Raw genomic sequence first — 22,689 nt, forward strand, 5'->3', positions numbered from 1 at the left:
TGGGGGGCACTTCGGCACTTGTCCGAAAACACCATCTAGGACCACTGGTCCCTAGCGGAGTCCAATCTCCACATAAATCTACTGGAGCTACGAGCAGTCCGAAATGCCTGCCACCACTTTCTCCCCAATATCCGCAATAAAACTGTCCAGATTCTCAAGCACAACTTGGCGGGGACCTCAACCTTGTTCTCCATGCCGTCATGGGCAAACCGTTTGAGGCACTAATGACCTGCTCTTTCCTGCACTTATCCATGAAGGTTGCCTTTCTAGTAGCGATCATGTCAGCAAGAAGCGTGGGAGAGTTGGGTGCTCTAATGACACACTCGCCTTATACCAAATTCCTCAAGGACAAAGTAGTCCTGTGACCACATCATACGTTCATACCCAAGGTCGCCTTCCCCTTCCATCTCAACCAACCCATTTACTTACCTGTATTCTTCCCCATCAGGGAGGTGTCCCTTCACATGCTGGACGTCTGCAGAGCACTTGCATTCTATATTGAGAGAACAAAAAATTCAGAAAATCATCCAGACTATTCATATCCACAACAGAACAGTCAAACCATTTCCAAACAGAGACTTTCTAAATGGATCTCTAATTGTATTGAATTATGGTAACAAAAATACAATCTGCAAACTCCTTCCGGACTCCGCACACGCTCCACTAGAGCTATGTCCACATCGATAGCCTTTCTCAAAGGTGTACCCATCACTGACCTTTTTAAAGCAGCTACCTAATCATCACCCCATACTTTCACTAAACACTATGCCCTACAACAGCAGTCAGCTGCAGATGCTCACTTTGGACTCTCGGTGCTCTCCACCGTACATAAATCAACTCCGAAGCCCCTCCCCTCCACTAAGGGGCACTGCTCTACAATCACCTAAAGTGGAGCACCCACAGGGACACTCCTCGAAGAAGAAGAGAAAATTACACACCTTGTGCAGTAACTGAGGTTCTTCGAGATGGTTGTCCCTGTGGGTGCTCCACTACACCTCCCCCCCCCACTTCGGAGTTTCACATCAATCCTCTGGCATAGGGAAGGAAGTGGGAAGGAGGGCGGTTGGCTGCGCACACCGAGTAACCGCTTGGAGTGGTGCGAGATGGCTGCCTCGCATGCGTGGCCAACTGGGGCACTGCTACTACAAATCTCTGATTAGACGCGCAGAGGTGCTAAGACACCTAAAGTGGAGCCACCCACAGGGACAACCATCTCGAAGAACCTCAGTTACTGCACAAGGTGAGTAACCTTCTCTTTGCTATACTGCTTTTTTTTCTTCAAGATTATACAACTATGTCAATGGGACAACTCGCATGCTTGAAGTTAGGCAGGTGCTAAGAACCTTGCTGAATCAGGACCTAAGATATTTAAAAGATCTTGGATGTGACCATGCATGTTACTTGTTTCAGGGTCGATAAGAGCCCTAAGAAACTGCCTTGAATTTAAGCAAGTAGTCCCATTTCTGTTAATCATTACTACTGCAAACTGTTTTTCTTTCATTCCCTTCTCACTCAAGCCTAAATGAGAAATGTTTCCATTTTTCCCATTGTTCAGTTATGCGACTACAAACATCAAAGATGTCTGCCGCACTATGAAAGAATGAATAAATGTTAATTTTTGTGAAATGCTTTAAACACAATAAATTAAAATATCCGTTTGCGATGCAAGTCATTAACAGACTATATCTGTAGACAAAAATTCCCAGTATTTCAGCCTTACAGGACTGCCAGGAAAATTTGGCAGCCCAAGCACAACACTTACTCACCTCTCCTTTACCATGATGATTGAAAATGTCGTTGTCAAGGCTGCATCCCCACTCTGTCACTCCGAGTGCAGAAGGTGGGGGCCCGCAATGATTCTAAAAATTAATACTAGTCACTCCAGGCTTGTATTAAACTCCCAAGGTTACAGCTTTTCTCTGACCTTGGCTTGGTAAATGCTGCCACCATCAAATGCAAAAAAACCCCTTGGACCAAGGAAGGAGCACTTGGAAATTCCTCCCTGTGGGGTACCCACAAGCCCTTTCAGCCCCCACAGGGAACAGCTGAGAAAGAAAACAAAGGAAATTAGCTGTTGCCACCAGCTAGTCAAACAGCATATGCACAAATCTCTTAGGACACCAAAAATCCAATCTTGTTCTTAAAAAAGGTAAATTTTATTAAAAACAAAAAGAAAGAAAATACATCTGGAATTTAGGCTTTTGCTAGATTTTAAAAGAGCAATTCCAAAAATCAAGCACCCAAAATAGCTTTCTTGGGGGTTCAGTTTAAAGGTTACAAGCAAACAAAAGCATCTGGGGTTAGCACAGAGGAGTCCACAAGCCAATAAGAAATAAAAGAAATAACCCTAATCACGTCTTTTTAGACATTCCCTAATTTTATTTACATATCTGAGGCTTCAGATAAGTAGGTTCGAGGTATGAATTGATAGTCTATAATCATACCTGGCTTAAGCTGCTTATAGCATTGCTGCTCCATCCCTGCAGCCCAGAGAACAACAGACAAAAGGAAAGTTTCTTTCTCAATTTTAAAAAGTTCTACCTTCCCATTGGCTCTTGTGGTCAGGTGCCCACTCCTGTTCTTTTACCTGTGGGCTTGTTAACCCTTTTACAGGTAAAGCAAGCAGAGAACAGACCAAGAGGGATTTTACAGATAACTGGCTGGCTGGGTGTCCCTCCCCCCATGTTTCACAGGGGTGTATATGTTGGAAATCTTGCCTTTGGCCAATGAGTGATTTAGAATTTTTCAAGGGTGCAATATACAATACGGTGCAATGACAAGTAGTGTGCTAATGACGGATCTGATCCTGAGACACACTGAACTCACTAGGTTCCCATTAACCTCAAGGAAGAATGAGGTAACACAAGATCTTTCAGAAAGGACTACGCACCATGCAGGATAGTCCATATAGTTTCCTGTATCTGTTTTATTTCATTAAAGTTGATCTGAAATACTTTTTAATAAACTGTTTAAGATTTGTGACTAATTCCCAGAGCACATTTCTAGATGAAAGAATTACAACTAAGTACATTTTAAAAGATGAGCTGAAAGGTTTTTTACTTGCTATGACCCAAATGTAGACCTATGTTTCCACTGTCAAGTGACCTCCTTTTGTAAAGAGCTTTGAGAGTTACTGAAGAAAAGAGCTGTGTAGTATTTTATTATGTATTTATTAATACTGAAAGCACTCAGCTGAAATCTGTTGGAAATATAGGACCTTTCAGTCAGGTTTTGGCAGATAGATATGAACTTGATCCAAGAAGGTGCTCAGGCTACCCTGAGAGTTGAAACTGATCAGCACCTTGCAAGAACAGGCCCCCTCAGGTGGAAACAATAGTCATATAATTTTTTTAAAAAATTGATGCTTAAAAAAATCTGCTAAAGCCCAGTCGTGCAAGGTGCTCAGCATCCTGAAATCCCCTTGAAGCACCTGGGAGTTAACTGCTCAGCACCATTCTGGAGGCACTCAGCACCTCATACGAGCATGAACATAATGGTTCAGGATCTTAAATAGCCTTGTATATTTATTTTAAAAAGCATTTCAGCTCACCTTTAATGTAGTTTGGGAACGATTATATATTACTCCACTGAATCAGTTCACCTGTTTCCTTCCTCTCTCCTCACCTTGAGCTTTTCAGATTTTAAAGATCCCCTTGCATACACTAGCACTTTCATGACTTGGAATATTTCCTGTAACAAACTAAACCAGAAAAGAGAATATGGCCACTCAACAGCTAGATGGGAAAGATGCCTTGTGTAACATTCATTTAAATATTATGAATATTGAGACCTAACCAAAAGCAGAGTACAACCCTTAATCTTTAGCATCAGTGCTTCTGCTTGCTCTCTCCCCCATCAACATCTAATAGCCACTGACTCCCTCCACTCGTGTGTCCATTGTTTTCAAGAAAATGCCTGTGGCAGAATGTACAAACAGCTTGGCAAGTGTCCTTAGGGGCAGTTTTTTTTTAAAAATCCTCATGATTCTCCTGAGCATTTCCCCACTACTATGCCTGTGGTATCATTAGGTGTTTAATGAGAGCGACGCTGTCTGAATTTTTTTTTTTTATTATTGCTTGTTCTGTTTTGACAAGTCTTGGATTCATGGTAATATGTAGAGTTTGCAGACTTTTAGAGCCTATTTCTGATTTTAGAACTTGAAGAAATATTTATCACAAGAATATTGTCATAAAAACTGAAATAATAAATAACTTTAACTATAGTATATGTTAAACAGCAGCAGTTTACTGGCACCAATTTATTTATTTATTTATTTTATTGCAATAATCCCCATAATTTCCAGGTGTCATTCTCAGTATGCATTATTTTATTCTTTTAGCTTCTGATCAACAGCTCAATGAAATCAGCTGGAAGACACCCATTGACTTCAATAGACTTTAAATCACTCTTGACACTTAGGCTTTCTCTACACACAAATTATAACATTGACTAAATCAGTGTAGAAATTGATGTAATTAAATCAAGTACACTCTTAAATTGGTATGAGTGTCTTGTATCAATTCAGCTTGATTTATAGTAGATTGAGCTAAAGTATTCTTGCACTGATTTTGAGTGTCCACACATTGGGTTGCACTGATTTACCCACATGGGTCTCTGTTCTGATTTAGTTAAAAACATTGTTGGAAACCCTGCACAGTACTTTTGATTTTACTGCTTCTTCTTCCGGGCCAAATCATCATCATCTACATGGGCTATTCCCAACCAAGTAACAGGAAACTCACAAGATTTCTTATGGTTTCAGAGTAGCATCCGTGTTAGTCTATATTGGCAAAAAGAAAAGGAGGACTTCTGGCACCTTAGAGACTAACAAATTTATTTGAGCATAAGCTTTTGTGAGCTACAGCTCACTTCATCGGATGCATTCAGTGGAAAATACAGTGGGGAGATTTATATACACAGAGAACATGAAACAATGGGTGTTACCATACACACTGTAACGAGAGTGATCAGGTAAGGTGAGCTATTACCAGCAGGAGAGCGGGGCATTGCTGGCACATGATGGCATATATCACATTGGTAGATGTGCAGGTGAATGAGCCTCTGATAGTGTGCCCCTCTGCCATGTACATTGGCCAAACTGGACAGTCTCTACGTAAAAGAATAAATGAACACAAATCAGACATCAAGAATTATAACATTCAAAAACCAGTCGGAGAACACTTCAATCTCTTTGGTCACTCGATTACAGACCTAAAAGTGGCAATTCTTCAACAAAAAAACTTCAGAAACAGACTCCAACGAGAGACTGCTGAATTGGAATTAATTTGCAAACTGGATACAATTAACTTAGGCTTGAATAAAGACTGGGAGTGGATGGGTCATTACACAAAGTAAAACTATTTCCCCATGTTTATTTCTCCGCCCCCCCCCCCCCGTCTCCTGTTGGTAATAGCTCACCTTACCTGATCACTCTCATTACAGTGTGTATGGTAACACCCATTGTTTCATGTTCTCTGTGTATATAAATCTCCCCCCTGTATTTTCCACTGAATGCATCCGATGCAGTGAGCTGTGGCTCACGAAAGCTTATGCTCAAATAAATTTGTTAGTCTCTAAGGTGTCACAAGATTTCTTATGGAGATTCATTCCCATGCTTCCACTGAAGTGAGGCTTGTTCCTTGGGCCCAATGGAAGCAGCAGGCCATTCAGCCACCCAATCTGAGGATTGCTTGAGAGCTGGAGAGGCCAGGGCTATCTGCTTGGAGGCCCGGTGCATCGGCATTGGCTCCCAGCTACCCTCAGCTCAAGGGTTCTATCACTGGCTGCTGCCCCCAGAACTTTGCTTCAGGGGAGTCCCACAGCTTGTAGATGCGTCAGCAGTAACTTACCTGCTAAAATCCCATGGAGTTAGAGACAGAGGTCTAATCACGGCATTGAAGGGTCACCATCTCTCCCAGCCCCGCCCCGTCTACAACAGCAGATCCCAGTCTCACAGACCACCACAGAGAGGCTTCTGTGGGGTCAATAAAGGAGATAATTGTGCAGCAATGGCACTGTGTCTTCTCAGCTGGAGCCGCAGGGCTTTTATCTCCTCTGTTCATAGTAGAGGCGGGTATGATATAGCCTTGATTGATCAATACACACTTTATTAATAGTATTTTCTATAATTTGTCACCTTGAAACTTCTGCAAAGTAATTACACTTGTTTTGTCGGCTACTGGCACATCTAACATAGAAGTTAATACTGATGATTTTCCTTATGTAGGCTTTCTCATGCTATAAAGTAGACTAAATCTAGTTCATTGTCTAATTTAATATTAACAATAAGTAAATGTTATATAGATTTCATATTAGTTGTAACAACACTTTTCTCCTTTGATTTTGTTCACCCATCAGACAGGTACTGATAAATCTTGAGTGAACCACACTGGCTCATCTCTTAGCCATCTAAGCCACACCCTGTCTTTGCCCAGAACTGCTCATTTTGCTGCACTGTCTGGCTCTGGAACTCTCTATGGCACAAGAGTTGCTAATGCTGTGTGCTGCTTCAACATATTTCCAGATTGGCTTTCTACCACCCAGAACCTGTAGCCTTTGTTCCAGCATCTCCTGGAACTGGATGAATTGAACCCTAAGTATGTACTGACTTTGGTGCTTGGTATGAGACCTACTCTAGATCAGAAGTTAATTATGAAAGTGAGTAAATAAACTTTATGTTCAGTAAGTCATTGTTTTAAAGAAGCAACCAGAACTCCAGTAATAGAATAATTAATAGATGTTATTATGTAAAGCCTTGGTTAAGAGTTGGAAATTTATTTCTTCAGGAATTCATCATCACCAAACTGTGCTATTTTCTTCAACCCATAGTATTGTAACAATCTTGGTCAGAGGTAGTGTGGCCTGATCATGATGGACAGGGTACGGGCCTGAGTTTTGGGGGACCTGGGTTCTAGTCTCTGACACTGGATTTCTGGGTGACCTTTGGCAAGTTATTTCACTGCCTTCTGCCCCAGTTTCACCATCTATCTTTATCCCAACTTGCCTCTTTTATAAAGATATATAGATATGTACTATATAAGACCCAAGTTGTATTTGATTGAGTTATAAATACAATAATATAACAAAATGCATGAAACAGGACATATTCAAGGTACCCCTAATCTTACATCGATTGGGTTTAATGTCTCGCTACTTAAGTGAAATATTAGACAATTAACTCATTGACTTCTGTATTGTTTCAAAAGCAGGAGCCCTTTTTGAATGTGATAAATAAAAAATAGTTGTTTTTAAAGAAGAAATACAGACGTGACTCAGAGCCCAGAGTATTTTTGAATGACAAGCCAAACACAAGTTCTTATAAAGGAATTTTAATGTGTTTTTGGGGTGGAGTTACAGATTTTGCATCATAATAGCCTTGAGAACTGGCTGAAGTTCAAACATAGCTATTTTTTTTTTTTGCTAGAGTTATGAAAGTGGAGCTAGCTTTGCTCTTTATCCATCTTTACTCAATGAACTATCTATATTTTGTAAATAAAAATAGACTTTGAAAGATTATCCTGTGTCCATGTCTTCTCACTTCTTTCCCACCAATTATATGGTGTACTTGTGGAAACCAGTCCCTTCCTGACTGCTCATATGGGACAAAATTAAGAACAAAGTAAAGTAACATAAGAGCTCTGTCAGATCTTTCAGACTTTATTTTGTCTAATGGAAGTTCAATAGACATATATCACATGCATTTCAGTATATTGACAACATTATTTTAAAGCTATTTTAAGTATGTAGATTTCAATTACCAGAAAAAAAAAAAGAAAAAGAAAAAATGTCCTCTTTGAGCTTGATCAAAAGCTCATTAAAGTCAATGGGAGTCTTTACAATGATTTCAACGAGCTTTTAATCAAGCCTTTTATGCTCCCATACATGACATGCTGAAAAGTGTAGCAATGTAGCACAAAACTTGCCTTTACATCCTAAACACAAGACACACTTTCTGTGTGCGATGATAGCAACCCATTGATAACACCCAAACCCTACAATCCTCAGAAAGCATAGTTAGGCTGTTTGCCTGGAAATCTGGGATGAGCCAGAGCGAAGCCAAGTATGATACCATTATAACTTACTGAAAAAAGAACTTCTCATTGTGGAATGGCATAATATGAATATAGAGGATTTCTCAGCATAGATGGGGAGGGGTCATCAACAAATGTTAGAGTGGGGAGGGGGAAAGGTGGGTTTCATCTTCAGCAGGAAAGGGCTCAGAAAAACATGCTGCATATTTATGAATGTTGTGGCCACCTGTTAGTGATGTTATTGTTGGTATCTCACTTTTTTTTTTCTTCAGTGGATGTTTCACCCCTGCTGCTGGTTACTGAAAAGGTTTATTCTGGATACTGATAGCTGCTTCTGTGGACTATTTAGACTACACGTCCCTCTGTAGTTCAGTCTTAACCCTAGGGCTCTGGGACTTGACCCCAAGCTCCTGAGACTCTCCTACCAGAACTGGTGGTGCAGACAGCATTCCTATCTTTACTTCACAGCTTTTAAATGTTAAATTATGTGGTGAAATGAGTTACCTTTTTCCTCCATGGCCCCACCATGCTTTGCAACTTTCTCTACTCCTGTGGGAATTTTCTGCTAGATTGTGTTCCCTGATCAGCACCATTTACAGAACTCCTATGAGGCTTCTACGTGGTATTTCATCCATATCGTTATCAAATATCACAGACTCAACCTGCAGCCCTTTGCTGAAAATTCCTTCACCATGAACGTGCTCAAGCATGTGTCCCTAAAATTATCTATTGCTTACAATCTCTACAGAAAGGGAAACATTTCTTCTCTTGTACCTGTCTTATTTCTCCATCTCTACTGCTCTTTCTTGCTGTTGCTGCTGCTTGCTACCTTCCAAATAGATAGAACTTTAGATTGCTCTACTGATAAAGGAAATGTTTTAATTCAGCTTTGGTTACAGCATTGGAGAGACTCTTCTAGCAGGTGGGTGTAGGTATGGCCAAGCCCAGGAGTCCTGTATTTGCGTAGAAAGGAACAAACCAAATATTGTGGGCTGGAACAGAGGAAGAAAATCCTTAGGTAATACCATTTCCATTTAATGACTATGCGTTTTGATTTCTCAATCTCTTTTTGATGTTTTTGAGGATCTCTGCTCTGTCAGTGCTTTCATTCCACAACACGAGACATTACATTCCCAATGTCTTTGAGCTGTTTCTTTTAATAGATTTTTATAATGATTTCAATACATTAAAATTATGTATACTAATGCACTATATTTTATGCTGATTATTGCACATGCATATGATATATGCTATACTCAAATCTTTTTAAAATTGTGATTTTTCTTTTAGGTAACTTTTTTTTTTTCAAGTTTCCATTACAAAGGTGTCGCTTTTCATACATTGTAGATATATACACAATACTGTATATTCTAAAAGCTTTTGTAGCTTTTCTAAGCTTTATCTGTTAAAATTCAGCTGTATTCATAATTAATTGTCTTGATCAAAAACAAATTCCTTACAATTAAGAAACAAAACAGAAGATAGTGGCATATCAAACAGATTTTCTGTTGCTGTGATCTTACCTGAAGACAAAACAAGCACCTCAGTACTTTACTATTAATACTAATAAAATATATCTTGTTTTCATTACTTGGTATTTAGATATAATTGTAGTTTGCATGCTGCAAAGAATAAACATCAGAATAATAGAACACATGTCCAGCTGATTTAATAACAGCTATCTCAAAATACAAGTATATGAATGAGAGGGCAGAACAGCCGGAGCTTTAGTGGGGAGAAAAGGGAAGTTTGAATTATTTCTTGCTTATGTACTACATGGAAACTAATAAACTGGAAGTAAAGATGCCATCTAAGAGGTTCAGTTCATTTTGAAAGATGCTGGTAAAACACATGGTACATCCCTTTGAAGATAAGTCTATGAAGGAAATGTCATTAAGAAGACCTCAAGCCAACTCTCTGGTCTGCTACAGCTACTTTGAAAAAGCCAGTTGAGATTTCTCCCTGTAAAGGAAAATTTTTACTTGTGTATATAACTGGCAGAAGTAGCTCTTCGCTTCCCATGCCAGCTGCCACCACCCCAGGCATAAAAAAAGGAGGGGGATGTTGGGGCCAATATGGCATGGGATGAGGCAGAGCTGAGCTTCTCTATGCCCTGCCCTCTACTGCTGTGCAGGCCTAACTGGGCAGCCCTGAATCAAGGAGGTGCAACTTCTTTCTTACAGCAACTAACTAGTGAAGGCCAATCAGAAGTGGCCTGCGTCCAGCGTCATAACCACTCAGTAGTTCTGGTGAGCACCAACTTCTTTCCTATAGTAGCCACTCTTCATGTTTGAGTGCAGTAATATACAATGCATCAGTTCTTCAGCTTGATTTCACTGGAGCTAACCAATTTATATCTGCTGAGGATCTGACCCAAAGTTGTCTTTCTTTTCAGTGTTTTGTTCTCAATCATTTGTACCTGGAACAGAAATATTTGATTCCTTTCTCTCATCTACTGTGGTCCTTTTTCTTTTCACTTTATTACCACCGCTTTTCTCCTTTTCCACTAAATTATCATTCATCAACAGACTAGTTTTGTTGCTCATAGCATATTTTCCCATTAATACTTCCTGTTTGATGCAAGTATGGCATTTATCCAAGGCAACATATTGTTTTAAAGAAAGTCAATTAAGTAAGCATCTCTTTTTTCCTATGCTCCTTGAACGCTTATTGGAAAAGAGATAAGTATAACAGCCTGCTGTTGAGGGTCAGCAAGTTGTTGAGTCACCAATTCGTCTCTATATCTTAACCTCCTTGCTCCTTCTGAAAGATCAGCCATCCCTTCCCCATGCTTGAGCTTAAGTCTCTCAGGGCTTGTCTAGTTGGGGATACTCACGAAAGCAAATTAAGCTAAACTAAATTAAGGCCACTTTAATTCTGAAAAAGTGTTTACACAGAAGTTTAATACAGTTTAACTAATCCACACCTTTAATTATTTAGGATTAATTTTCCTAAATATCTGCCTGTAGCTCAAGGTATGGCTAACCTTTCGTAAGGAGGTGAAGAGATAAAGAGATGATGGCTTAACCTGTGGAGGATCAGCAAATGTCTAAAGTTGTTCCTAGCCTTAGAAACTAATAGTTGTGAAGAAAATAATAAATGTTGTGGTAAAATAAATATATTACTTGACTGACTTAAACTAGTAAGATACCACTGTGGTGTGTGAAGTAGAAAAAGAAGGGCTAGAAGAAAGTGATCTTCCAGGAAGTCCAGAAGTCATTCCTCTGCACTCAGTGGCAGATAATGATAGTCCCCACTGAAGAGGTCAAAAACATCACAGAATTATAGGAGCTCCAGTTGCACATTTAATGTTTGCTACAAAACAGTGTTTTGTCAACGTGCTAGTGTAGTGTCATGGTGGGAAAGGATTCAGCATGGAGGAGATATATTGTCAGCCTGTCCTAGCACTCAAGGACAAAATCCTAGAAGCAGCAAATTAAAATGGCAATTATCTTTATTGTGTAATATGAGGAATCTTTTATTTTTCAACATACCTTTGTCAGACCATCCATTTTAAAGGCAACTTGCAATGGCAAGCAAATAATATATAGACTATATAATATATAGAAATCTTGCTACTGGGAAGTGCTTTATTTTACGACTAACCTGAGAATCCCTGGGATTCCAAGTATTGGAAGTCGTAGATTTGAATTTGATCTGATCTTCTCTATAATCTTCTACTGTACCTTATACCTGCACCATTACATCTCTGAGTGCAAAAGTGTAATTGATACAGACAAAAGATGCCTAACACAGGCAACTAAATATAAGTGACCAATTGTGAAAATGGAGACTAAACTGAAGTTAAAATAGAACTTTTGTTTGCTTCACAAAAAAAGAGAATAGAATTGTCTTTGCTTGAAATGTTTGACACTCTTCTTAAAAAGGTACTTATCAGGGAGGCAGGGCAATAGCAGAGGGACCTATGGCTCAAAAAAATTCTCAGAAAAGGACACTTTTTTTTTTCCTTTAAATTTTAAGTTTCTTAAGTGAAATAGAAATCTCCCAGTTAACTAAAATTACAGTTCTTCCATAATGTCTGTCTGTAGAAACCTCTTATTTGCTATTGGGGGGGAATGGCCATTGCATTAAGTTGTTGAATACATTGGAACTGGTAAAATGAGTAATTTATCTACATAGGAACAAATAAGAACATGGAAATGCATCTGACCCTCCTGCATTGAAATTTGCAAATAAAATTTCTATTGCAAACCCCAACCAATGACACTGGCATCTTTCGCACTACAGTTGCGGTGCCTCTTAGCTGCCTTGGATGAATGTCCTCTTATGCTTTAGAGAGACAAGGTGGATGAGGCAATATCTTTTATAGGGCCAACTGCTCTTGGTGAGAGACAAGTTTTCAAGCTTACACAGAGCTCAAAAGCTTGTCTCTCTCACCAGCAGAAGTTGGCCCAATAAAAGATCTTACCTCACCCCTCCCCACTTGTGTCTCTACTATCCTGGGAATTTTTGAAAATTGCATGGCAGGAGAAGTTAGTTAATGTACCAAGTTTGTGATAAGGATAACCTGTAAGGAAGGAATGGGGAGGGGAAGTAGAAGAGATTTGTACAAGTTCTCCATTTTATAAGAATGCATCACTATTTTGAAAGTCACATTCACCTGAATTGTTTTAATCTGCCTTTTTCTCTATGTGCATGGATACAGAAGCAGTGGAGTATTTTGTTATTGAAAGAAATGTATTAACTACAAACTAGACTTTCAAAGAATGATGCAGTGAGCAGCTGCATTACAGTGGGAAAGCTGTTCGCATTTAGTTAATGAAGTGTTTCAGATCCTATGGGAATGAAAGGTGCTATATAAATGTAAAAAAAAATCATTATAAAGTTTCTCTCTCTAGTCATAGGGGATTTTGCTCTGTGTGTGTGTGTGTGTGTGTGTGTTAGAGGGATACAGTTGCAATCTTCTTTCATTCAAAATGCTTCAGCTTAAACCTGTTCCAACTTTCCCTCAGTGGCTTCATCTACAAAAATGAATCTATTAAAAATTAAAATTAATTTGTTAATCACACATTTCTGCCACTATGAATGAGTCTAATATGTTTTAGACTCATAGACTTTAAGATTAGAAGGGACCATCACGATCATCTACTCTGACTAGGGTGACCAGATGTCCTGATTTTATAGGGACAGTCCTGATATTTGGGGCTTTGTCTTACATAGGTGCCTATTACCCCCCACCCCCATCCCGATTTTTCATACTTGCTGTCTGGTCACCCTAACTCTGACCCGCCTGCACATTGCAGGCCACAGCATCTCACCCACACACTCCTGTAATAGACCCTTAACCTCTGGCTAAGTTACTGAAGTCCTCAAATCATGGTTTAAAGACTTCAAGTTACAGAGAATCCACCATTTACGCTAGTTTAAAGATGCAAGTGACCCATACCCCATATTGCAGAGGAAGGTGAAAAACCCCCAGAGTCTCTGCCGATCCGATCCGGGGGGAAATTCCTTCCTAACAACAAATATGGCAATCAGTTAGACCTTGAGCATGTGGGCAAGACTCACCAGACAAACACTTGGGAAAAAATGCTCTGTAGTAACTGGGAGCCCTCCTCATCTAGTGTCCCATCACCAGTTATTGGTGATATTTGCTGCTAGCAGACGCAGATAGCCTACATGCTGTTGTAGGCAGTCTCATCATACCATCCCCTCCATAAACTTACAAGCTCAGTCTTGAAGCCAGTTAGGTTCCCCCGCCCCTTCTCTTGGAAGGCTGTTATAGAACTTCGCTCCTCTGATAGTTAGAAACCTTCATCTAATTTCAAACCTAAATTTATTGCTGGCTAGTTTATATCCATTTGTCCTTGTGTCCACATTGGCACTTAATTAAATAACTCTTCTCCCTCCCTGGTATTAATCTCTCTGATGTATCTGCTCTCAGACTTCTTTTGGTTAGGCTAAACAAGCCAAACTCTTTGAGTCTCCTCTCATAAGGTAGGTTTTCCATTCCTCAGGTCATCCTAATAGCCTTTCTCTGCACCTGTTTTAAGATTTTGGAAACCATTCTGCATGGCTTAAAACTTTTTTCCAGGAGTCATGCTTTATGATCCTTTACTTCCAAACACACTTTTCTTATTTGACATAACTGTGTGGTAGAGCCTTTTGGGATAGAACTTGATGCCAAAGAAGAGAGTAGCCTGATATTGCGTGTGTGGGAAGGGTCACCCTAAACTGCTAATTGAATCTGTTTGGAAAAACAGTTTCCTCATGGACTGTTTTGTTTTAGAAAAGGCCATTGACCTGAGGATAAGAGAGGAACTCTCCAGCCACAGTGCTAAGTGTCTCCCTCATTGTTTGTGGGGGTAGCAAACCCCAAACCTGCCCATAGCTCTCCACCAGTGAAGGCCAAAATGTTGGATGAAATCTGCAACAACTACCAGACCTCTCCAAGTGTCACATATCTCATGCATTTTTGATGAGAAACTCCTCATACAACACCCTGTAGCCTACAGGAAGGTGTATTGAACTACATGAGAAGAATCCATGCACTACTCCTAGCTCTTTTATTAACAGTTCTTAATATTTCTGTGTATTTATCAACTCTTCTTAAACAAGGCCTACCTCCACCCCCAACCTTCATGAAGACTATCATTTGCTCATTCTGCTGAGATACAGGACTGTCACTGTAAGCACCTCTAGGCATGAGAACCCAGATTTTTAACATGACAAGCCTACATCTCAATCATTTACTACATTGCCTTTTGATGAACTAGCTCTGACTATAAGACTAGCTTGTCTAACTCATGCTAACACAGTGGACCTTTCTAGTGGGTAGGCCACAGAGAGAGCTTTCTGGGTCTGCTATTGTACTGAGCTTGGTCCTTTAGCTCAAGTGGTTGTGGCTTATTCTTTGATATTCCAAGTTCAGTCTCTGCACATGACTTAAAAATAGGCATTTCTATTGATTTAATCCTTTCTCTCTTCCCAGAGCGAGGAGTACAGTATTGCCAAACTGAAATATTTAAAAATTCTGACTCAGGGCCTGTTAAAATTAAGAGATCTAAAATCATGAGATTTACCAAATCAACCAACCAAAAAAAAACCAAACAAGATTCTGCATTCTTTTTATTTGCTTCCTTTTTTTCCCCTTGTGGTCTGGAAGGTATACTCAGACTACATTTTCAAGGTTTTTCTTTTACAAACATGAAGGCTAGTAACTTATTTTAAAAAGGATGAGATTCTCATGTAATAACTAGTGGCCATGAGCTGAGGCTTTAAGAAAAACACCAAATATCATTATACTTGTGATAAATTTGTGAGAGTTTGCAATACTGAGAACCCAGAAATATTAATACCAAACATTCTAGTTTACAAATAACTGTGTAGCAGTGATAAAGTGTGTTGTGTTTTCCCTCAATAGGCTGATTTTCCTGAAGTATAACTATCTTTTCCCCAGGTGTTGCTTCTGTATATAGAGCTATAGGGGTTTGTGCTATACAGCTGAAAGTTATGGGATCATACCTGGCAACTGATCCTGGGGGTAATATGTGTGAGCAAATGTGATGACCTTCAAATAGTTGTTGACATAATTTTATATTGCAAAATAATATATTTAGAGATGAATATAGCTGTTGTGTTAATATTTGTGTTGTATTTTTAGTGGCTGTATTTTGGTTAGTTGGAGCTGTCCCTCTAAGAATAGGGTGGAACACACATTAAAGGAAATATTTGAAGAAGATGGAGGGTAGTGTGTGTGAGATGTTTGTTACTCGTATGTGCAGCTGGCGGAAGAGCTGTTTTGTGTAAGTACACAAAACTGCCAGAATTTAGCAGAGGGCTGGGTGCCTCGGGCAACTGCAGGCCTCCAGTTTGTATTCAGCCTAACTCAGTAGAGATTAAAAGTTGTCCCCATATGAAATGAGTTTGAGTCTTAGTTCCTATTTCACAAATCCCCTTCCCCTAGCAGGTCAGGAGCTTGGTGGGCTATGGAGACCGAACTGTCTGTCCCCCTTTAAGAGGAAGTTCTGTGCAGAGCTGGGCTGAGGCAGACTGGCAGAGCTATGCTTCCCTGCTGCCACCCTGTAAATGAACACAGAGCTTAATCCACTGAGGCTACACAAGCACGAAGTAAACACAGTATTTGTTGAAGCTGGAGTTTACTTATATGCAATTTAGTTCATTCAATAATTTGCTTAAATTGCCATCCGTGGACAGGCATGCTGGGGGTGCAGCAATACCCCCTGGCTTAAGTGGTTATCATCATATACAGGGTTTAGTTTTGCCCAATGGCTTTCAGCAACCCTACTATACAAACTGTTCTAATGCCACTGCCCATGGAGCTGTACAAAACTTGGCAGCTCTCACAAAGAGCTAGGGTGACCATACTTTCCAAAGGGAAAATGGGACACAGTGCAGGGCTTCCCTGAGTGCCCTCTTCCTCTCCTGCCTCCCTCACCCCTCCCCCAAGGGATTGGCCTCAGGCACTTGCTGGACCCCTGCCCATGAGCCTGTTGCTAGTCTTGGACCCTGTCGGCCCCCTGCGTGCTGAAACTCTCCCCCCTACGTGTGGTTGGCATCTCTGCTTGCTCCCCACACTGTCCTCCGCACCCCACTTTTTTGACAAAAGTTTGCCCTTGCCAACTGAAGTTGGCAAGAGCAAATAGGACAAATACCCACTTTTGCCAATAAAAGTCAGGATGGCCGGGACAGGACTTACTAAACGGCCTACCCTGGCCAAAATGGGACATATGATCACCCAAGAAAGAGCCAAAATGAAGGACACAAAAAATCACTCAAGCAGGAAACAAACTGCTGAGGGCCTGAGCCCTGTGGGTGACTCTTGTTCCAACCTTGCTGTCTCAACCTATATGGCTGAAGGAACTAGTTTTCACCTCTATAAGTGAGAGGCTGCCATGGGATGATGAAGTGCAGGTAACTCCAGCTCCCAAGGGACGCTAGCCCTGTATAAGAAGTACTCTTGAAAGGGCTGGTCAGCCTGTGGGGGAGGGTTGCTAACCCTCCAGGATTAATTAAAGATAATGTCATGTGATGAAACCTCCAGGAATTGGTCCAACCAAAATTGGTAACCCCCGCCCCAACTGCAAGCCTGGGGAGTGTGGAATTGTGTGCGTCCCACCGACACCTCAGCCAAACAGGGGCGCCTTTCGCTCGATGCCTCTGGGAGGCTGGGGCTCTACGACGTGCTGAAGCGGGAAAGTTAAACGCATGCGTGTTTCTTCACCAGAGGGCGGTGTGTGTTACTGTGGGGGATGACGTCATGACGCTGAGCGTGGGACGTAACCGCGGTGTGACGCACACCCTGGCGAGCCCGTGAGTTTCTCGATATGGATTTTTTTTCCTGGCGCTGACAGTGGGGGGAGGGGAGGGTGGTTCTCTGCAGGAGGGGGCGCGCGGGGAAAGGGTAGACCGCGCGTGCGGGGGGGGGGACGACGACCCGCGTGGGGGCGAACCGACTGCCCTAGCGGCTCGGGGGCGTCCCCTCCATCCTGCCGCATCAGGGAACATGGCCGCCGCCGTCGCCGAGCTGGTGCGGCAAAGGGACTCGGCCCCGGCTGCCCTCGCAGGGTAGGTGGGGAGGCGGGGAGGCGAAGCGGGGGAGGCGGCGCTGCGGCCGGGCTGAGCGGGCTCCCCCGGAGCCCCGCGCGGGCAAGCGGGTGGCTTCCGCGCTGACCCGGCCCGGCCGGACACAAAGGGCTGCGCTGAGGAGGGTTTTGTTCGGTCACATGAAGCGGCGCAGCCAGTAAGCGAGGAGCTGGGAGGGGGAGCGGGGCCGCCGCCATTGCCAGGCGCTGAGGAGCTGGGTGAGCCCGGCGTCGCCTCAGGGGCGCGGGATTGCCGGCCGGCAGAGCTGGAGGCTGGGGCGCGGGGAGGAGAGGTAAAGCCCCGATACAGCGGTGCCCGGGCCCCCGCCGGCTTGCTGCTGCTGCTGCCCGCTGGGGCGCCCACACGGAGACTGGGATAGGAGGATGCAGAAGTTGCAGGGCAACCGGGGTCACTATGGGGATGTCTGGCAGGCCCGATGTCCCTGGGTGTGGAAATCAGCGTGGTGGGCTCTGCCGGGTATGATGCCCACCTCTCGGCACAGTAGTGGAGTGGGGCTTGCCAGACACGGTGCCCAGCTGGGTGCGTGGTCATGGTGGCAGAGAATGGCGTCCCCACTTGGGTGTGGTGTTACTCTGTTCCGACATTTGTCCCGTTCGCATGAAGCTGGGAGATCAGCAAAACGTATGTCATTGTTACTGAAGCTGGCAAGTCTGTGGCCCATTGTGGAGTCTGAGAAGTCTGTGCTATGAATATGGTGGTGTCGTCACTGTCTTCTGGGCACATGCTTCACAATATGCAGATGACTTACGAAAAGTTAGTAGTTCAGGTGTTAAAATTGTATCTGTGGGCTCAGATTCCATTTGAAGTTGAAGCCCCTTTGCCATTGTGCCACTTGTTCAAAATCCCAAAATAAGCTTTCTTTCTTTGAATGCCTTATATGTATTTTACGTCTTTTGAAAAGGCATGCATTGTGGCTCTGGACTGTATGCTGACAAGACATGCCATTAATAATAACGTGCCCGAATAGGTTCCCATTGGCATTGCACAAAAATAACACTTTAAGCAAAATCTCACTTGCAATATTGAAAAGTGATACTCTGATTTTCTAGCAGTTAATTTAATTATGAAGGCTGCATCATGGAATTTAGTAGTTAGAAGCATATTAGAAACCGTATGCTCCCAACCAAGGCAACCATTTTATCTTGGGTAGCTTAATGAGGACCAAAGCTACGAGAGCAACACTTGAATAGTTGTGTTTCTCAAACTCCATGATGGGATTATAACTGTATGTAGCTTTATATCAGGAATTCTACATAATATTTTTTCCATTAAAAGTAGGTTGTAAATTACTTGTTTGGTTCAAGATGTGAAATAATTTTAAACAGAAGAATCTTACTACACTAAGATGAGTAAGATGCTTCAAGACTTCCACAATTTAATTTAACCCTTCTGCATAAAATTCTTCACTACCAGGATTACATGATGCAGCTGATTTTGAAGACTGCAGGAGTGGAGTGATTAGACAGAGAAAATAAATCTTGAAAAGCTGCTAACGGATCACTTAGATGCAGAGAGAATGCAGCAATTCCCTTACTGGAGAAGAGTTTAAGCAGAGTGCATGGAGGAGCAGTGCAGTGTGACAATCCTATTACGCTGATTTATAATCAGAGCTGTTGTTGCAGACCTGTCAATAAGATAGCCAAGTGATGTGGTGTAGAAATATTCATGAATTATAACCAGAATTTGCAGTCAGCTTCAGAATATTAATTTATGTATTATTTCCACAGCCATCCCAGTAAAGCTTTTAAAACTGGATGTTTGTCTTGAGTCAAAAAGTGACATTCTGTTTTTCAAATAAACATGTATGAGAGAAGGGATGGAAAAATAAATTGGTCACTAATTTCACAAAATTTTTTTCTTGTAATGGCAATAACTAAAGGAAAGCCAGAATACTGTGTCTGTATACTCCTTTCATACATTTTAATATAAAAACTCTGCGTTTCAGTGCTTTTCCTCTGATTTCAGTGCAACATCTTCCCCTCTCCTTCTCCTCTCCAAATTCTCTCCAGAATATGCAAGATCTATAAATCTTTAGATTCTGTAGTGCTAAATGCTATCTACAAAACAATACAAAGTACTTGTACAGTTTTTGAGTTAGCAATGTTTTCTTGCAGTGTTATCTTGAAACCTATCTCTGCTGTTTCCATTTAGCTGACCTGGGTAGTCAGAAGAAATGATGATGATGATAACTTTGAGCATCCTACATGTCTTCTCTAGCAATGTAACAGTTGACTGGAACATGTGTTAGAGTGCTAGCATCAGCAGTTGAATAAACAGGATATTGAACAGTGGTAGTAATATTTTCCATTTTGAAATAACTGCATTCTGAATTTATTTATGGATATTTCGAGAATTTAAGGGATGACTGCATTTTATCATCAAGAAGATTTGTGTATATAGCTGTATGTATAAACTGAATGTACTAATGCACATGCATTTTTGCTTCAAGTTCCTCAAAATCACCTCTAGAAAACACACACTTTGAAAAAATACTAAAGTGATGGACAGTATTAATTATACAGTTATTGACCCGTAGGTTTTTAATTTTGAGCACTGATAGGCTTACTTATAGACTTGCAAAAGCTGTTTAAGTTTAAAATTGGGGGGGGATGGGGTGGTTACATAATTCCCATTGCAGTTTCATGAAGAAATCATTTTCACAATTCGTTGGACTCAGTGAAACTACTTGGACCTCTGATTCAATAGCCAGATGGGAGTTGCTGTTGATTATGGCACAACTAGAGTATATGGACTCTGTGGAACTCAAACCTTTCCCCTTCCCCATTGTTAGTTTTTAAAAAAGAAAAGAATTCCTGGTCTTCAACAATAAGCACAATGAGTAGTGCTCTTAGGAGAGGGCATCTTTCTAAGATTTTTGCTGCCTGGTATCTCAAGGTAGTGTATCCAGTATTAACTTTGTGTTTTTAAAGAGCTAAATGAAATTGAATATAAGGCAGTTTGCTTTGTAGTCTACGGTAGAAATACAGTACTGTTTGTTCTTTTTCAAAGGCATGAAACTTTGAAAAAGTGTAGGCTTTGTCTAAATAAGGAAGTTTTGACTGGTTTAGCTTAAATTGATTTTTTTAAAAAACTGATTTAAATTGACTCAAACCTCTGTGTGGACATTTACTTCAGTTTAAGAGCTGCTTATTTTGATTTAGCATAAATAGATTTATCAATTTAAAATCATAATAAGCTAGTTTTATACCAAAATAAGTGTTCCCATCATTTTCCACCACTTTAACTATAAATTGGTTTTAAATCACATTTTTCATTAAGCCCGTACAGTTTTCTCTTGTAGGTATGTCCTAGTTATAGAAAAGTACTTCAGGTTATTGGCCAAGTATGCAAAACTTTGGGTGGATAATTAAAATTGCACAGAAATATGATGTTTTGCATATAAGCTGTTTCTCAGATGGATGCTACTAAACTAGGTAGTCCCAAAAATAAACTTGAAAGGATGTCAAATCATATGAAGTATCCTTGAAGGAATGCCTTTTCCCCATTTAAAAAAAAAAAAAAAAAAGGCAGGGTGGGGAGAGAGCATCCTTTTTCATGCGCTTTTTTGCTTGAACAGGCTGTTCCCCTTAAAATTCAAAACTTCTGAATGTTTTCTGTTCCATTTGTGTGTGTACTACTTGTATTATTCATAGGCCATAGAAATACGCCTCCTGTCTTTGCTATGCAAGGGCAATGACATAGTTAATATAGTTTCTTTCACCTCTTTAAAATTCCATGAATTAGACCATAGCTACGGTAATACTTTCTGTGCAAGATTTGATTAGTTTCTGAGATGACAGCTGCCTGCCAGTGGTGGACTTGAAATTAGTGAGGCCCTATGCACAGCTTCATTTTCAGAGGGCCCCCCCTTGTGACCCAGCCAAGAAAACATTCTCTCATCTCCCCTGCCCCATTTTGCGTTCTTTTTCTCTTCATCCTCCTCCTATATTATAAGTAATGGGAAGTAAATGAAAATAAAGTGAGGTACCTTGATTGGGACAGGGTTGGGGTGCAGGAGGGGCTGCAGGGGATGTGCTCTGGGAGGAAGTTTGGGTGCTGGGTGAGGGCTCTGGGCTGGGGCAGGGGAGGTTGGAGTGTGGGGGGAGGGGTGCAACTCTGGGAGGAAGTTTGGGTGTGGGGTGCAGGCTCTGGGCTGGGGGTTAGGGTGCAGGAGGGGGGCAGCGCTTACCTCAGGTGGCCTGGCTCCCAAAGTGACTGGCACACACACCCCTCCGGCAGTGGCTCCTAGGTGGGGGAGGCAATGGGATCTCTGCATGCTGCTGCCTGCAGGCACCGCCCCCACAGTTCCGATTGGCCACAGTTCCTGGACAAAGGGAGCTGTGGAGTCGGCACTTGGGGCAGGGGCAGCACACAGACACCTACACCCCCAAGGGGCTGCAGGGATATGCCAGCCGCTTCCGGGAGCAAAGCAGTGTGGAGGGAGGGAGGCAGGGAGCCGCCTTAGCCCTGCTGCTGGCATGTCTCTGTGCCCCTTGTGGGGAGGGGGCAGCGGTACAGTGTGGAGCCGCCTCCCTCCTCTCTGCCAGGGGCATGCAGAGATGTGCCAACAGCCAGCTGCTTCCAGGAGGGCCATGGGGCCACCGGCCACAGCATGCAGGCAGCCTGCCTGCCTGAGTCCTGCTGCACCACCGGACGTGACTCGGGCAGGTTGTCAGATATTTGTCCTGCATTTTGGGGGCCCTCCTGTCGTTGAGGGCCCCGTGCCTCTGCACTGTTTGTTTCATGGTAAATCCGCTCCTGCTGCATGCCAAGAAAAGGCACTGATCAGTGACTTTGGATAGACTTTAATATAAGATTTCCAGATTGTTGACAGGAGTGTGTATTCTTTAGGAAGAGTAATGTTACTTGTTCAGTTTGTAGCAGTCATCCTAGATCTTGGTATTAGTAGTGTTTTGCTCAGAATTGGACAATACTCAAATGTAAATAGCTGTTCTTTGAATATTTTGATTTATATTATTATTGATTATATTTTGATTCCTTGATTTGTATTATTTGAAGTGTAAGACAAATGAGTAGTTGTGTGCACTTTGGCTGGTTAACAGTATACAGC

General features: G+C 41.7%; 1 protein-coding gene across 6 annotated transcripts in view; it reads left to right on the forward strand.

Annotated features, from left to right (window-relative positions):
* The first annotated feature begins 17,260 nt into the window (after nucleotides 1-17,260).
* Nucleotides 17,261-22,689, forward strand: part of ZNF644 (zinc finger protein 644) — a 77,077-nt gene continuing 71,648 nt past the window's right edge. For 3 of the 6 annotated variants that reach the window (XM_074961352.1, XM_074961348.1, XM_074961354.1), the window contains exon 1: nucleotides 17,261-17,324. The gene's annotated coding sequence lies outside the window, so the exon portion shown is untranslated. Of the gene's footprint in view, nucleotides 17,325-17,464; nucleotides 17,580-17,822; nucleotides 17,890-22,689 lie in introns of those variants that run through there. The other 3 variants (XM_074961350.1, XM_074961349.1, XM_074961351.1) reach the window with 3 other exon arrangements.

This window comes from Natator depressus, chromosome 8, assembly GCF_965152275.1.
Source record: "Natator depressus isolate rNatDep1 chromosome 8, rNatDep2.hap1, whole genome shotgun sequence".
NCBI classification, from domain to species: Eukaryota; Metazoa; Chordata; order Testudines; family Cheloniidae; genus Natator; species Natator depressus.